The sequence below is a fragment of the Typopeltis vanoorti genome, chromosome 1, assembly GCF_054136105.1.
Source record: "Typopeltis vanoorti isolate ZY-2024b chromosome 1, IOZ_Tvanoo_1.0, whole genome shotgun sequence".
Lineage (NCBI taxonomy): Eukaryota > Metazoa > Arthropoda > Arachnida > Uropygi > Thelyphonidae > Typopeltis > Typopeltis vanoorti.
The window spans coordinates 23,115,657-23,127,692 of NC_143549.1; the positions used below are offsets into that span (position 1 = coordinate 23,115,657).

The following is a 12,036-nucleotide window of genomic DNA, read 5'->3' on the forward strand; positions in this document are numbered from 1 at the left end:
AAATCATAACAAGACCAAAGTAATGAAGATAAACCCCAAACAAGAATTAGTCTTTGAAATACTAGGAAAACACTGGAACAGGTAGACAACTTTGTCTACCTGGGATCAGTGATCAGCACACAAGGAGGAACCCAACAGGACATACAAAATAGAATCCAGAAAGCACAGATTGCATTCAATATGATGAAGAAAATTTGGGGCTCCAAAGAAATAAAAATAAAAACCAAAATTAGGCTCCTCAACACTAATGTTAAACCAGTTTTACTATACGGAGTTGAGACATAGTCACTAACAAAGGAAAACATAAATAAAATACAGGTCTACATAAATAAATGCTTGAGGAAGATACTAGGAATATACGGGCCAAATAAAATAACAAACATAGAACTTTGGGAGAGAGCAGGTCAAACCAGCATCAGAAATGAAATCACTAAAAGAAAATGGAACTGGATAGGTCACACAATCAGGAACCCAGATAAAGAAATAGCAAAAATTGCACTAGAATGGAATCCCCAAAGCAAGAGGAAAAGAGGCAGACCTAGGATAACACGGAGAAGAGAACTAGAAATAGAGGCAAGATGGCTGGGACGTTCTTGGAAAGAGATAAAAAAAAAAAGCATTGAATAGAGTCAGATAGAAGTCAATGGTTGAGGCCCTATGATCCGCAGGAAGCGAAGAGGATAGGTAGATATACCTCTCAGGATTTATGACCACGATTGGCAGGCAGCATTTGTTTGCTGTAATCTCTCCCCTGAAAGTCTTGATTCGTTGATAGCCTCGAGCCCGCTGTCAGTGATGTCTGAAGGATGGAGACGTACTACTCATCGATCTTCAAAGTGGGTTACAGCTGAAGGAGCTCTACTTAACTTCGGGAATAATAATAATAATAATAATAATAATAATAATAATAATAATAATAATAATAATAATAAAAAGACGTTAGAGGATTTATTGGTTTCTTTGGAGATTTGTATAGTTCAAGATTTGCCAAAAGCAGTGTACATTCGTTATCAAATCTTTGGAACGGATTTGCAGTCAACTGGAGAAGGTCATTGATATTGATGAAAGTCAGAATGAAGAGAGTAAATGATGGCCTTGTGGAACACCAGCATTGGTTGCAAAGTCGGAAGATAAATATCTATCTACCATCACATGTAACACTAATTTAGATAGAAAAGCTGGCAATCTAGTCGCAGAAGTTAGACCAACATGGTCAGCGCTTGATAGGCCTTTGTACAGACGATTAAATGGTAAATATCAAGAGTTATCCCATGTGATTCCTTAACTTTTCCATGTTCGTTTAAAAGCATGTTCGTTTAAAAGTTCGTTTAAAAGATTTATAAGTAGATCTGCTATGGATTGACAATGACGGAATTCACATTGGCGACTGTAGAACGGAAGATAATAAAGGCACCGTAAAATCCTAGAGGAAAAATATTCATTACAATCGAAAATATGCCATCAGGACTAAGAGAATTTTTGGTATTCGGTTGAGACAAGGTTCCAAGACATATAATGGAAGAGAATTTAGAGTTAGAATGGAAAATAAATATTTCCAATCACCGAAGCATGAAATTTGCTTCGGTGATTGGAAAGCTCATCACTATTAAAACAACTATTTAAAAAATTACGAGTTCTTATTATGGATGACTACTTTCCATATCCTGAAGAGGTTCGGATGAGGAAGGAAGGAAGCTCTGACAAAATTCTTTACGCAAACCTAATGCATGCCAGTTCATAAACGATTAGACCTGATTTTCTGTGCTGATGAAATCGGAAAACGTCCGCTAACCTTGTTTCTTATTTCCGCAGAACTACTGATTCTGTTCTCGATCATGTAATAACGGCCAATATCTAAGAGCACTTAGATTTTGGCCGTTATTAACACCCTGAGATTTAGCAGCATTAAACACAATACCACAAGAACAAAAATCAACACTCTTTTGCTCCTCATATTAGTAAACTCTTATTTTACAGCTGATATTATCTTATTTTTGTTTTTTCTGTATTGCAAACCTTCAGAATGCAATTTGTTATACATAGGCACAAATAATGAACACTGGAAAAAATTTAAAACTGTTTATAAAAAATTAAGCAAATATATTATATATAGTAAAAGAACCAATTTCCTGTTGACATTCGGATGTTCGGATTAAAGAAAAAGTTGACAGTTATTAAGTTGGAGTTACAGTACTTCTAAAATGAATGTTCATGTAAGCCAGGGGGCGCAAACTGGCGGCCAGCGACCTTAATCATTTCTTTTATAAAAATCAATGTTTCTAACATCCTGCGGGGATTAAAACAGAAAATATTCAAACTTCTAAATGTTTTATGACAGCTTTAAACAAAAGTAAAACTTATTACTATAATTCTTTGTACCATGTTTCTATCATCAAATGTTGGCAACACTGAATGGAAGTTACTTGTCACGCAGCCATTTTAAGCCACGTGATACAATCAATAAGTTACAAGTTACTATTGTAATATGATAGTGTGTTAATAAAAAGTTACCTCAATAACTTTTTTTTTTTTTTTGCCCATAACAATGTCTGAATTTAAAGTTAAAAAAAAGAAAAATAAATCAAGACGGCAGAACTTTTCAAGAAAAATGGGAGAAGGCATATTTCTTGTGGAAGTAAAAAATATTCCAACATGTTTGATATGTAGACAAAGTCTTGCCGAAAGAATATAACCTAAAACGCCATTATGAAACAAACCATAAGAACTGTGATAAATATACAGAAAAGATGCGTGAGGACAAACTTAAAGATTTAAAAAATGAACTGAAGTTTCAACAGACTAGAACTTTATGTTCTACTCTGTGTCAGAGGATATTTTCGAATGTTATCACAACAAGTGATGCTGCTGTTAAATAGTTACGTCATAAGTGAAAAAATTGTTCGAGCTTCGAAACCTTTTACTGATGGAGAATTTATTAAAAATTGTATTTTAAGTGCAGTCGAAATCATATGTCCGGTAAAAAAGCAAGCATTTCAAAGTATAAGTCTATCAGGAAATACAGTTGCGGAGCGTGTTGAAGATATAGCAGAGAACTTCGAAGATAGACTGCGTGAAAAAATAAAGAGTTTTGTAGCATTTTCTATTGCAGTTGACGAATGCACAGACATTATTAATACTTCCCAGTTAGCAATATTCATTCGTGGCGTTGATCACGATATGAATGTGACTGAAGAACTATTGGATATAGTGTCTATGTCAGGAACAACGACAGGAAATGAATTATATTTGTGTATTGAAAAAAAGTTTTGAAAATGCTCACCCGGACCGGTCAAAATTAATAAGTGTGACTACAGACGGGGCTCCTGCTATGGTTGGTGTTAACGTCAGACTTGTTACAAAACTTCAAATGAAAAAGGAAATGTTGTGCAAGGACAAACTTAAATCGTTTTTAATTGCATAATACATCACGAGTCACTTTGTGCTAAAAAACTAAAGATGGAACACGCCATGAGTGTAGTAATTAAAACAGTAAACCGGATACGCTCTCACACCTTGAATCATCGACAATTCAATGCTTTGTTGGATGAATTGGATTCACAATACAGCAGTTTGCTATATTATACGGAGGTTAGGTGGCTTAGTCGTGGCGTCGTTTTAAAAAGATGTTTTGCACTCTTAAAAGAAATTGACATGTAAACTTCATCCAAAGGAAAATTGATTCCTCAGCTCACCGATAAAGATTGGTGCAAAGACTTAGCCTTTTTAGTTGACATAACAAGCCACTTAAACACTTAGAATACTGCTCTGCAAGGACGTGAACAGTTGATATGTCATATGTATGATTCAATTAAGTCATTTCTGGCAAAACTTTATCTTTGGCAAACCCATTTGGCAAAGAATAATTTAACCCACTTTCCTATTTAAATCGATTTCTCGAAATAATAACGATGCTGAAAAGTACATTCCTTAAATTGAAAAATTGAAACTTGAATTTGAAAAAAGATTTTCTGATTTCAAACAGTTTGAAAATGAATTATTATTATTCAGTTCACCTTTTTGTAATTAATATTGAAAATACTTCATATTGCAACAGGAAACGAAAAGCAGATATTGATATGTTAGTACAGAAGAAAAGATTTCAGGTTTCAGGATCAAAATCAAATTAAAAAGAAAGGACTCGGAGATGAAAATCTTTATTTTTGTAAGTCAAAATTATGTATTTAAATAATTTTCTTAAAGTATGAATAAAATGTAATTGAACTTATATTTTTAAAATTTAAAAATAAAAATGGTTATAAATTTAAAATTTAAATGATGGTGTAACTGTTTACGTAAGTCTTCAAGGCCCGGCAACAAAAGGACTTTTGTTGCCTTTCTTTTTTTAGTTTATGTTTTGATTCACAGAATAACGGTCCGCGTCTGATATACATCTAATTGACTGGCTCCTTGCTGCGTTTGAGTTTGAGACCTCTGATGTAAGCGAATGCATACTTATTGAGCACATCATTGCTGCTGAATAAGTATGCATTCAGTATGAATAAGTATGCATTTGATTGAGACTATCAAAAATAGTCTCAATTCGAAACTTCTGTGCATGTAGCGCGTGTTTTTTTTTTTTAATTTTATTTTAATCCTGTGCCTTCCAAAGTCTGGTCTCCTACATAACGATAGCGAATGTACTTGCTATGTTCCTCGAGACAAATGTTAACAGATCTTCCTATTTGTCTATAGTAAAGCCGAGGTAGAAGGAGGCACGGAGAGGCACTTCTTACACTATTGGAGGTGAGAAAGAGGATATAACAGACATAAATATGTTCTTTTAGACCGGCTAACTTATCTTTAGTCGAAAGAGACCAGATAAAGGTTCCTGATGTCACTGACGAGAATCGAACCCAGGTCTTTCCGACCAAAGGGTTTCGTCTATACCAACTGAGCTACGAAGACTTTCCAGCATGTGTTGACTTTCTATAATCAGTAAAAGTAATGAACCATTAGAAGGATGACTGATATGCGTAGAAGAGCAGACAGTAATTTGATTCTTGTTCTATTGTGAAGTGTATTTTTAGACTATTAGCTGTTAAAAGGCACCACAAATGTATCTAGCATGTCTGAGCCATGGAACAACCAAATAGCAACGCAAATGCATTCTTTACATCAGCGCTTCCCAAACTGTGGGCCGCGGCCCCCTTGGGGGCTGTAGGTTTTGTTGAGGGGGACCGTGAAATAATGAAAATAAATTTAAAATGTTTTAAGACTAAGTAAATTTTTTTTATTTAAAGGATTTTTTTTATTTAAAAGAAACGTATTTAACTTTTATTATTTATTATTTCTTTTTTGTTATTTTTTATATTTTAATGGAAAAATTCACACATTGGTGTTGGTTCACAAACTTTGCTTCCTGCGGCTTAATGAATATTAGTAAATATTACTCATTCATATGTTTCATTTCAAAGCAGTGGTTAATTGTATTTACTGCGAATGCTCTCCAGGGAAGCTCCAAATCTTCCTATCCCTTTCATCACGCGTTCGTAATTAGGGACTGTTGATATTGACTTTATATACATATCAAAACTCGTTTTATATTATCTCTGTCATCCGAGCTAGTTTTCTGTTACCAATAAAAGTTTCGCATATACTTCACACATGAAAAAAAGCTTAAACAAGTTCATGTGGGGAGATAGTAACTCGCTTGCAGTGGTAAACAACACGTCCCCCCTAACAGCCACTATACTGCAGAGGCAATAAAAACAAGTACTTTTATTATGCCAGTGAATAAGGTATGAGGAGTCTGTGCAATATATTTCTCAACAAATAGTGCAATTAAACAACTTGGATAAAAAACACACTAATTAATGAATCACATGTCCCCTCATACAGAAACTATGCTGTATAGAATGAAACAAAACCATATGTTGCACGGGCAAACACAGTATCTAACTAAAAACTATTGTTATTAATTAGATGTGTGTGAGTTCGATTTCCCAAGGCAGCAATAAAATTCAACCGAACGTGTTAAAATTCGTAAAAGTGTTAAAACTAAGTAATATATATATATATATATATATATATATATATATATATATATATATATATATATATATATATATATATATATATATATATATAGCCATGCTTTTATCTTTCGGTTGCGCGATCTTTTGTTAATACCGCACCAATCATATGCACGTTTTAATAACCTGCCTTTGCTGTCTGTTTCGCGTTAGGCTTAATTACCGGAAAGGGAGAGAAGTCACAAAAGAGAAAAATGTTCCTGGTTCGGGGGATTCCCTTATTCAGGTAATATTCACTAATTTCATGTTATCAGTCTGTGGTGTGCCAGTATTGGTAAGTGGTGATATTATTTGATCTGTTCTACGTTAAAAAATTTAACCCTGAGATGAATAAGTGGCTGATTAAAAATAAAAAAAAAATCCTGCGAACAATCAGAAGAAGCAGAAACAGACTCAAAAAAAAAGGAGAGTATTTCATATTTTACCAGAACAGCCCGCATCGTCTTCAGAACCAAACGGTAAGAGGCAAAAAATGTAATATATGCATTTGATTTTTGCAATATTCGCTGTGTATGTTTTGTATTGAATATAAATACAATAAATATTATAATAATATATCTCTCTATTACGATTTTTTTCTAGGGGGGCTTGAAATATTTTAATTTTTGGAAATGGGGTCCTGTCATCCAGAAGTTTGGGAAGCACTGCTCTACATAGTGCAGCCCGTTTCAGTGTAGCTATGATAAGTGCTTTGTTCTCTCTAAGTGTTCTATACAGGGTGTTCCAGAATACCTATTACAAACTTCTAAGGTATGTAGAGGGGTTAGGGTAGATCAGGATTAGATTAGCAACCCACATCCCTAAAGGCGCCGTTGCAATAGTACAGATCGAAAACGTTTCGTGGGCATATCACAAAGAACGTAAGCATCAGAAAGGTAAATTACATTTTTATTTCATAAACATTTACAAAAGGTGCTCAAAGTTGCGACCACCAACTTCACAGAATGCATTACACCTGCGTAGCAAGTCTGGCGCACCCTTTCAAAAATGCCTGATATGGTTTGGATCTTGCCCGCTGAAGTCAGTATCCTTGTCAATAAATCTTCCACAGGAGCTTCGTACACGAGACTCTTCATATGGACCCAGACAAAAAAAAAAAAAAAAAGTCCAATGGCGTTAAGTCCTGTGAACGTGCAAACCACGTCACTGGGCAGCCTCGGCCAATCCATCGCCCACCAAACGTTTGGTGGAGGTAGTGTCGGACGCTGGCTCCGTCGTGTTGAAACCACAGGTGTTGCCCAATGTGCAATGGCATCTTCCAACTGCGGCAGTGTCTTTTGCAGGAAAGTTAAGTACATGGGGACTGTTTAGGCAGGGCGGAAGAAGATGCGGTCTGATCAACTCGTCACCAACGATGCCTGCTCACTTGACGACGAACTTGTTCTGGAATCCATGGCAGTGAGTGACTTGACAGTTGTCCCTGGACCACATATGGCTGCTTTGGCAGTTCCACATGCCTTCCCTAGCGAATGCAGCTTCATCGCTGAAGATCATCAGTTCTGGAAATCGAGGCTCTTCTACACAACGTTGACTGAACCATGTACAGAACCCAACCTGTGGTGCAAAATCGGTTGGACCCAGTGAGTGAACCTTCTAATACTGAAAGGGATGGAGTCTGCCAGGTGCTGGAGTGAGGGTGGCCCATGGCATGCGCAAAATCACGGATACTCAAAGAAGAGTTCTCCTCAACCCAGTGGTGCACCCAGGGGGGGGGGGGGGACAAGGGGCCCTTATCCCAAAAAAGAAAAAGAAAAAACACAAGAAAATTTTCCAAATATCTTTTCCTAATTAAAATTCATTTTTTATTTGTTGTGTCGTGTCTTCTATTTCTATACTACTTATGAATTAGCAGTCATATACGGTGGGAATACCGTCTGGCTCTCGGGAATCACAGCCGCTCTGAACGCAAGGCAAACGAAATAGTTCTCGGGCGGACCGAGCGCTATTTCGTTTGCCTGAGCCGGGCCAGAGGAGATCACGGGTATCATGTATTGGCGACCATTGCAGATGCTCAGTCATAAGTCGTATGCGATGCGTAGTGTGTATTCTCAAATCGTCTATTCAACTCGGCTCCCCCAAAAATTAAATCTTGAGTGCTCGGCCCTTTCCAAGATTAAATCTTGAGTGCTATCCCCCCTCCAAATTTAAATCCTGAGTGCGCCACTTCCCCAACCCGACGAAACACCTTCTCGTCGAAGTCTGGGGTACGATGAGTCCTTGGAGCTCTACAGTTATGCCTGTTGACATTGAAAAAAAAAAGTTTCCCACAACTGATTTACGTTGGCAAACAGGATGTGTGATGGAGATGGACGATGTGGGAAACTGCATACAACCGACGGGAAGCCTACCTATTACATTGAGTTTTGCTATTCATTAACATTACGATGCCATAGTCAGGTCAGCAATCGTGTGATTTGCCATTGTTATTAATGTGATGTTCGTCAATGCCACACCACTCTATTATCATCACTAGAGAAGATTTTTATGGTTTCAGCAATAAACTCAGCCGGAAGAGTGATCTGTACCAAAGTTTGTAATGGGTATTGTAAATCACCGATTATAGAAACTGGCTAAAGGTGGGGGGGTGGCATTGCCGTCTCTTTCCATGTAAAATAATCTGCATGCAAGATAAATGTGAATAATTCATGTATATCTTGTGGAGATGGCACTACCATATCAAAAATGGTAATGATTACTAAATTACTGATCTTTGAGTAACACAATCACATTTTATAACAATGTTACCACTGAACTAGACAAGGGGAATGGATACACCGTGATACTTTTGGATTTTGCTAAGGCTTTTGACAGAATACAGCATGGAAGACTGTTGCATAAATTGGAGAATATGAGATTAGATTATAAAATATTAGCGTGAATAAGAGGATGGCTGACTGACAGATATCAAAAAAAAAAAAAAAACGTGGGATGCGAGTCTGCAAGTTTTAAGGTAACTAGTGGTGTACCACAAGGATCAGTGCCTGGTCTACTGTTATTCAATCTGTACATTAACGATATTGGGAAGGATTTGACAAGTCACATTCAGCTATTCGCTGATGATGCAAAGATACGTATGGTAATCAGGAATGCTGCTGATATGCAGGATGATTTGAATAGGCTGGAATTGTGGGCATGGGAAAATGGATGTCAGTAAATATAAAGTCATGCACTTGGGCGTGAATAGATATCCAACATTGGTGAGATTATGCTAGACAAAACTAATAACTTGGGATTTGGAATTTGAATATGAACCTGAAGTTCAAAGGGTCACATGGCAAAGATTGCAATTACAACCCAGAAGATAATGTAGAAACTCGTTTGGACTATGGTGTGCAGGTCTCCTTCGTGATGAATGATGTTCATAAAGGGAGAGAGAGAGAGAGAGAGAGAGAGAGAGAGAGAGTTAAAGATGACATTCGGATTGTGGAATACTGTTTGTAAAGACAGATTGAGAATTTGTAGACTGCAGACACTAGCAAACAGGAGAAAGAGGGTTGAGACTTACAAAACTTCTAAAAGGGACATAAAGGACTTCAAATGATGAAATTTTTCAATTTATGGAGGGTGGGGAAAGGACGAGAGGGCATCCTTGGAAGCTGAGCTGCTAAGAAGGGGTGAGGACTAGATTTTTCTCTCAGAGGGTTGACGTGATTGGAATGGATTGTCATTGGATCTTGTGAATGCAAGCAGTGTGAATGAATTCAAGAATAAGTATGACAGCTGGTGTGTGTAGTATGTGACCTCCCTCGATGAGACTTTGGCTCCCTGGAGGTCTCTCTTAATAATATTTTTTTTTTAATAATAATAGTTTATTATCTCTCAAATAATTACATGAATATACTAATATTTAGGCAACAATGCAACTTTTTTCTTGCAGAATGGTTCAGTAAAAATTATAATTACTCGTAATATCATTATCGTTTGCAGAATTTCTCATTGACACAAGAGTAAAAAGTGTGTTTTATTACCATTAATAATAATCATAGTAATACTTTACACTTAATAACTCACAAGTTAAACAATATTGCTTATGTTGCAGTTTACATAATAATACTTTTTTTAATTTAAATATTTAAATTAAATATATAATTTTAAATTTAAATATATAACTGAAGTATTACTATCACAATTTTCTGTTTACTACTAGAATTCATTACAGAATGTTAAGTGAATATTGTTAGATAAATACTACTACTGGGATGTAACTCAACTGCACCCTCGAAGCTTTGTAAATAGCTTATCTGAGGGCGATACTGGTTATATATATTTATATTTGTTATTGATTTGGTTGCTGTGTTGGAAGTAGGCAGATCTTTTGGAGGTCAGATGAATGATCTGAAAGGTCTAATCAAAGTGAAATTGCCGATATATTCTGTGTTACTGCATCTGTCTTGATGGTTCACTTTCATTTTTATTGTGGGCTTCTTTTTGAACTATTTAGGAGGCTTTTTTTTCACAGTGGCAGCCTTTCTATATCTTCTGTGCTTTTAATTTGTATCGGCTTTGAAGTTTGTGACTTCCTTATGTATATCTTGGCATCTCTGGTCCACAAAAATTGGTAACTTTTTTTCCATTTTCGCTTTTCTTGTTTGGTACAACAGATTCTGGTTGAATGGTGTTAAATATTTGGATAGGAAGATTGGTGTATTGTCTTGCTGTGCGTTCAAGTCCTTGGCAACTGGTTTTTTTGCCTGCTGGCTTTTATGAGATTGTCTCTTGTGGACTTGCTCTTAAGACGAATTATGAATGCAGGTCGTGGCAAGCCTTTGTTTTTGCTCTTCCTAGGAATCCGATTTACGGTCTGAATGTCGTTAAGCTGTAGGGGATATCAATTACATGGCCTAATTTTAAAACCACGTCTCTGAGGTTTTCTGTGGGTGCAGTTTTTAGGTAGACAGTTTATGACGAGATCTTCTTTATGTTGTTGCTGATTTAAACGTTGGTATTGTAGTTTTAGAGAATGAAGTTCTTGACAGAGTTCGGATGTCTCTTTCATCAAATTGTGTTGCCTGTCAAATGAATAGACATTAAAATGAGCATTAACGCATTTAGTGTGTTAATGCTCATTTTAATGTCTTTTACCGTTTGCAACACTTCTATAACTGCTAAATTATTATGTTTTACCAAATCTTCATATTCGCTAGATTTTTTTTTGTTATTTGTTTTCTGTTTCTTAAAGAGTTCTTGCACAAGGTCTACTAAGCTGGCTTTTATGGTCTCTAGACCGTTTTCTATGAGTATATTTAAAGAGTTGAAATTATAGGACTCACCTGCATTTTTTTGTCTCTTCAGTTCGTCGTCTGATTTTGCCTCCGGTATAATCGGCTGCGTCGTAGGTGGCTGCTTCAGGTGCTTTTCTTTGTTCTTCCTACAGAGTACGCACTTCCATTCCTCGTGTGTTACGTCGGATTCATATTTATGTTGCCCGGTTGTTTCTGAAAAGCCGGCACATTTTAAGTGTAGAATCCTACTGCATTTCGTACAAGTTATATTATTTCCGTTGGACGATAAATCCTTCAGGCAATTGATACACTTCATGACTCACCTTTCTTCCCTTAGGCAGTCTGGCGTGATTATAAAGATGGCGACGTCCTTTGTTCTTCGTTCGTTGTTGAACACGGTCCTCTCTGTTCCCTTTTCAACAATTCAAAATTTGGTTTCTTCTTAGCCGATCTCGTTGAATTTTATATCAGTGTCTTCGGCGTGATAAGTAGGGTTACTTGGGAGCACTTTCAACTTAAACCAGGAGTTGGAACCACTTTAAAACTATCCTATAATAATTTCTTTTTTTTTTTTTTTTATTGTTCTTTCAAATATTTACATATGTACAATGATCATCTATTCAGTATATTATTTTACAAGGTTCAGCACTTTGTGCTACATATAATGAGATGTAAATAGTAATGATGATAACAGTTTTTTTTTTATATTTATAACAATCATAATAATAATTTACAATTATATTGTTCAGGGTTACATAAGTTGTATAATATTACATGTGGTT

The 12,036-nt window shown here is 36.1% G+C and overlaps 1 protein-coding gene and 2 long non-coding RNA genes across 4 annotated transcripts in view; 2 read left to right on the forward strand and 1 right to left on the reverse strand.

The window, feature by feature from the left end:
* The window catches only part of LOC150109831 (uncharacterized), a 422,727-nt gene that overhangs the window by 228,840 nt on the left and 181,851 nt on the right, over positions 1–12,036 (reverse strand). The window lies entirely within an intron of this gene.
* LOC150109832 (uncharacterized) overlaps positions 1–12,036 on the forward strand; it is a 384,154-nt gene that overhangs the window by 165,457 nt on the left and 206,661 nt on the right. The window lies entirely within an intron of this gene.
* LOC150109834 (uncharacterized) overlaps positions 1–12,036 on the forward strand; it is a 73,049-nt gene that overhangs the window by 2,457 nt on the left and 58,556 nt on the right. For both annotated transcript variants that reach the window (XR_016550563.1, XR_016550542.1), the window contains exon 2: positions 4,055–4,162. This is a non-coding gene — a long non-coding RNA (uncharacterized LOC150109834). The remainder of the gene's footprint in view (positions 1–4,054; positions 4,163–12,036) is intronic.